Source organism: Quercus suber, unplaced genomic scaffold (genome assembly GCF_002906115.3).
Source record: "Quercus suber isolate HL8 unplaced genomic scaffold, Cork oak 2.0 scaffold_189, whole genome shotgun sequence".
NCBI lineage: Eukaryota > Viridiplantae > Streptophyta > Magnoliopsida > Fagales > Fagaceae > Quercus > Quercus suber.
In genome coordinates, this window is record NW_027069647.1 from 454,608 (window position 1) to 460,833 (window position 6,226).

A 6,226-nucleotide genomic window follows, 5' to 3' on the forward strand; every position below is an offset into this window, starting at 1 on the left:
TCTATGTATTTGATTGGAACCCGGAAAATCAGACGAAACCTATGGTTGTTGCCGCCGGATAGTACTTTGACAGCCCAATATTTAATTTCAAAATCCAAACCAAAATCAGCAAAATAAGAAATGGGGGCAAACGGCGTTAGAGTACCTGTATTCAACGATTAGAGCCATAGTTTGTACTTTTCCATTGTAGAATGCTTTTGTAAAGGATAATGCATTATAGCTTTAGTGGAATGCTTTTTGCAAAGGATAATGCATTATGTATATATTCTCACTTGCCAATTGCCTGAGATTTTTTTTGGTTGGTGTTAATATGGATCTAGGGCTCTTAGAGTATTTAACTAATAATTAAGGTATATGTAGTCGCTCATATCACACACATAATATAATTACAAATAAAAATTTCTTGAAGATACTCCTAGAACGATGTTAACTAAAAGACTTAGGATATCACGCATCACATGAATCTTCTAAACTACTAAAACAACCCATTAGGGTTGCTAACAACATATGAAACTATGAGATGGTATCTCATGAGACCATCCTCTCATAACATGTAAGACCCAAACATGTGATATGTAGGTTTCGTAAGACTATCTTATAAGATATGACTTATAATTTTTATTTTTGCTAAATGAAAATTTTATTGAAAAAAAAAAAAAAAAAAGGTACACAAGCTTCCTCTGCCACAACACTATCAGGGAGCTCTAGAGTTTGAAGGAGCCAAACTTGTTATAACAAAAGACCTACTTAGCCAAACAATAGGCAGCAAAATTAGCATATGTTTTAACAATAGAGATGGATCAATGATTAAAAATATCATTAATTATGGGAGATATAGTCCAGTTTAGCACATTTGAGCAATACTTGAGAGGAAGAAAAAACATTGGCTGAATCCCCTTAAAAAATAACCTTATCAAACCCTAGCTCACATGCACATCTGACTGCAAACAGAGCTGCTGAGGCCTCCTCCATATAGGGTTGTTATCTCTTGATTCTCTTGTCTCTCATCAATTAAAAATTTAAAAGGCCAAGGTTTGAGTTATGAAAAGGGCATTAAGTGGGGCTTGGGCCTTTGCTGAGCAGTTAAGGTTCGAGTTCTAAGTTCGAACAGGGGCATTAAGTTGGGTTTGGGCCTTTGGTGAATAGTTCTATGGATATGATGAGTAGTGGATAAATTGTTCTATACCCAAAAAAAATAAAATAAAGTAAAATAAAATGCTAATCATCAATCAAAAATAGGCTTGCATTTCTGTTCCGTAACAGCTACAACATTGACACCAAGCGCAAACTATACTTGGTCAAACACATGCGTAGAATCAGGCTGTCAATCTACAATAGTTTCTGGCTAAAGGATAATCAATTTGTATTTGTGAAGGATTGGTCATGGGCACTAGGAGAAGCGTGTGCTGATAAATTCTTGATACTTGTAACAAAGTTTACATTACAGAGAGAGGGAGAGAGAGAGAGAGAACATGTAAAAAGATATTTCTGTTGAGTATCACATAAGTGATAAGGCATTGGTCAAAGTTTATAACTTGGATTAGTCAAGACATTGGAGACTATCGTATTGTTTACATTCTGCCTTAGAATATTAATTTGTTTTGAAGTGTAAGCTTCAATATCCACTTAGATACTTCATCTATACTCTCTACTCTTTTTAAGGGTTTAAAAATTTTGGTTCTTTCTTGTAAATATATAACCAAATAGCTGGAAAACCAGCATGTTTGGATTGTATTACTCTATTAAAAAATTTATTTAGAAAAAAATTTTATATTTCTAGAGTTCAGGTGACTGCAATTGGTCATTAGGAAGAAATTGACTTAGTTGTTATATGGTGAAGACTTCTGAGAAAGACTTATCCAAAAAGAAGACCAATATACAGTGACATAGTCTCTTGGTTATTGCTTGAATATTTTCCTAATCATTGGTACAAGAAAATTATTGATTAAGAAATTAACACACGAAGGACTTAGTACCAATGTTTTAAAAAGTTAATTGAAGGATCTGTCTTAATTAATTAACAATAGGTTACTTAAACTATCAAGTTTTTGACCTTAAAAGAGAGAAATCCCACTGCTAGGGGTATTAGGGAGAGTCATTGGCGAAATTGAAGGTGAATAATTCTGAGGACACAATCAATAACACACCTAATTTCACAACATGTTGAGTTGTGCGACTATGATTGATGAACAGGTTTTGTCTTTTGCAACTCACCACTTTACGTAGACTGCTCATAATCACAAAACTCAACCGGATGTAAATTAAAGAGTGGTTGCTAGCCGACGTGGAAGAATGAAGATCTAGTCACATATGATGCATATAATTAATATCAAAGACCAAACACTTTTATTTTTATTTTTTTGTTTTCTAGTTTTTGTTGAAACAACCAATCTAGTGGAAGAAACAGATATTAGACTCAATTAAAATATTGTGCCATTTATTGACCGAAAGCTGCTCAAAAAAAAATTTACGTGTAGTAAACCGCTAAGACTTTATAGTTTAATTGGATGAAAGTTTGAAACGTACACTGGTTCCTGTTCGGGAAAGGATCAACGATAGGATCTTATTTTTAAGAAATATCTAGAGTTTGTATTATTCAAACTTGTCTTGCAGTTGCATAGTAGATAATTGCAGACTTGTGGCATAAACTTTTCTCAATTTACCGCTGAACAAGAAGAAGAAGAAGTGAAACTATTTCATATTCACTGATAAACATGTAGCATGATACTGTCATTTGTGGTATAACACTAGTAGTAAATGAATAAGGACATAATTAAACTATTATCAATTTTACTTCTAAAGACTTTTGTGATATAAGATAAGACATGGAGTATAATTTTGATCGTATATTAATTTTATAATTTTTTTTGTTATTTATAGTTAAATTAGAGTCCGATTATAATAAGATATGAAATAGAATTTTTTTTTTTTTAAATAGGCTTGCAATATGTAAAATAAAAATTCACAACTAGAGTTTAGAATTTCATTAATAAAATTTCAAAAAGATTTTTATCCTTTTCTAGTAGATTCTAGGTTTTCCTTATAAATTTAAAGAAACCCTTATTGATTTAAGGGTTTCGTTAATCTAGAATGAGATTTAGCCTCTATCACGCTTTCCATTAAGAATCAATTGTTATCAGAGTTTTTTAGCAATTTTGTATGACAAACAACCAACGCAAGCGAAACAACCATATTGAAGAATGCAACGGGTACTTCGGATGCACTCCAAGTGCATCAATAAAGCACAAAATGCATATTCCATGAGGTTTGAAATTTGCTGATTGATTTGGGTTTGAATGCACAATTGTCTCGGAGATTTACCTTCACTGTATAAATATCACCCTTGTACAGATTGGATTCATTTGGAGTAATACTATTTCTCTTGAATTCTATTTCACTCAACTGCCTCTTTTTCTTTCTTGTCATCAAACTAACTTCCCTAATTACTCTGTTTCATCTACATTTTTTTCATAGCTAAAACTCTTTCATTTTCTAACAGCAACTACACACAACTAAAGCAGTACCGACTCTATATTTGAGCTTCAATTAACTAATTCCAAGGAATGTCTCAACATCTCCCAATTAGCGTAGAGCACTATACTGGGAATTGACATGTTATGTTTCAAGAAAGACACTAGTCATATCTACACTAGAACTTAAAAAAGACTAGTTACATAATAATTAACGCTGCTCGTAATCATTTATATAACCCAAATTGACTTACAAACACCCCATATGTAGGACTTAGCACACATTAGCGCAATAGAAAGTCCAATCCATTACAATCCACACAACCTGTGGTATCATATTATTATTCTGATTTTGAATCACTTAATTTTAATTTGATTTTGTTTATTTTTGGCAAGAGAAAGAGAGAGAGATCAACAATTCTATCAACCTAAATTTTGTCTTATACGTGTATCAATTTTCTTCTATTAAAATTCTCTGACAATACTATAGTAGTACGAATGTCATTGCACTCTTGAGTGTTCTTGCTATTTCTCAAGCCTTCGATATTATGCGCAGTTGCTCAGTCATCTTCTTCAGTCTATCTTGGTTGAGTCTATATATATTCTTCCATTACCGTTGTAGCCAAATACATGGCCACCATGCCAAACAGTTTTGGCAACCAAGCTATCGCACCAAAGTTTACATCTATATGAGAAACATATACACTGGCACTCAGGCTATCAATCTACAGTTTCTGGCCGGAGGATAATCTCTGTGTCTTTGTCATGAATAGGACTGTGTAATGAATAGTAGGAGAAGTGTGCACCATTTGTGCTACTCCTTGCAAGGTTTACATAATTAATGAGTGTTAATGACAATGAGAGAGAGAGAGAAAGAGAGAGAGAGACCTACAATATTGATGCTGAGATCATATGATTTAAGGCATTGGTCGAAATAATATGATTTAGTCAAATTAGTCTCGTCATAAGACACTAGAGGATACAAATCAAAGTTAGAATATTGAATTATTTGAAGTGTAAGTATAAATTTCCCCTAGAGCACTTCATCTGCTCTGTTCTATTTTTCTTCCATCACAAAAGTTTGACAACTTTTTCCTTTCTTATAAATACATGCCCAAACAGTTGGAAAACCTGAAAGTTTGAATATTATGGCTTAAGATAACGATGTAGTTTAATAAAATTCTAGCTTCTAGAATTCATATTATGTAGGACTGCATATATAATGCATTTCATTCCCAAAAAAAAAATGGATTAGCAAGGCGTGTATTGGTTGAATATTTTGCTAGTCATTGGTATAAGAAAAACATTAACTAATAAGAGGCGTAGAATTTTATTATGGCAAAGGAAACTAGGCAAACATTATATGGTTTTAACATTCACTAGACTAATAGGGGACATGGGACAGAGTCAATAAATAGGTTACTTAAACGAAGCAAACAGTTGATAACCTTAACAGATAAAATTCACAACTAACAGGTAGACACGAGACAAAGTCATTCATAGAACTAGAATGGTATCATGATAAATTCAATTAATAATTGTCTCCAAGGCTTAAGCTGTAAGTCCTTAATAATTGAGATCCAACATATGAGATTTTTAACTTTTTAAATAAGATGTAAAGTGAAAATAGGGTTTGAAACCAAGAGTTAAGATCATCTACTTTGTTATCATTATAAAATATTACCAATTGTTTCAAAAATTTAGATTGTTAAGAAATTGTGAATTCAATGACTTCACCAATATTCTAATATGAGTCCTTTTAGGAACACTGGCCAACAAGAATTCATAACAATTCCACAATATTCTCATATTAGTCTGTCATCTCACACATGGATTGTTAAAATAAAATAAAATTGTTGATTGTGGTAGGCCCATATATAAAGTGGTAAGTTAATTTAATAAGATTGTTGTGAAATTGTGGTGGCTTTTTCTTATGTACCCAGCTTAATTGTTCTAACATGCTGGCTGATATGAGTATTTGTAGGTGGTCTAGTAATGTATTGCAGAGACCAAAGTCTGTCAGAAAGGGATGGTCTTGGTTTAAAACCATTGGCCTGTCTAGCAAATAACAATGGGATATTCTAACAGAAATGGCTTAAATGTTCAACTTTAGCAAATAACAATGGGATGAGACACATCTCAGTCTTGCGCTTCCAAAATTATCAACATCAATACTTGTCATCTGATGTGGAGCAATATGGAGGACCACCATTGACAATTGTCCAATTCTATGTTATTTAAGTTGAGAGAGTATTATACAGGAATAAACAGAAGATTAGCTATAGGTCCACTCTATCTGTTGTCCAAGAAAAGGATTAGAGAGAAATTTAGACAAATTCCAAACAAAACATAGACACAGCCGCACAAGTAACTGTATGAATTGACTGATCAGTACATTATCTTATTCATTGAAAATAAAATGAAAATACCTTGTGAAAGAGAGAGAGAGAGAGAGTCACAAAACATTAGCTTGGCAATTCGATATTGAAAATAATACACAATGATAGCTTCAAATTAATCAGAATAATTAAAAGTTAAGTTAGGCTTTTTTAGGAAATGCATAAGCATGAGCTGGATACTTGTGGTTTTGAATGCCCCACGTAGAACATTTTCTAGATAGAGACACCATCATCATTAAAGTTTGATCAAGTCATTTACTCCTAAATTCATTAGAAAAAAAAAAAAAAAAAAATCAAATGGAAAGCCTGTAGATCAAGATTTGCATGGAGTATATAACAAGTAAGGTGTGAAACCAT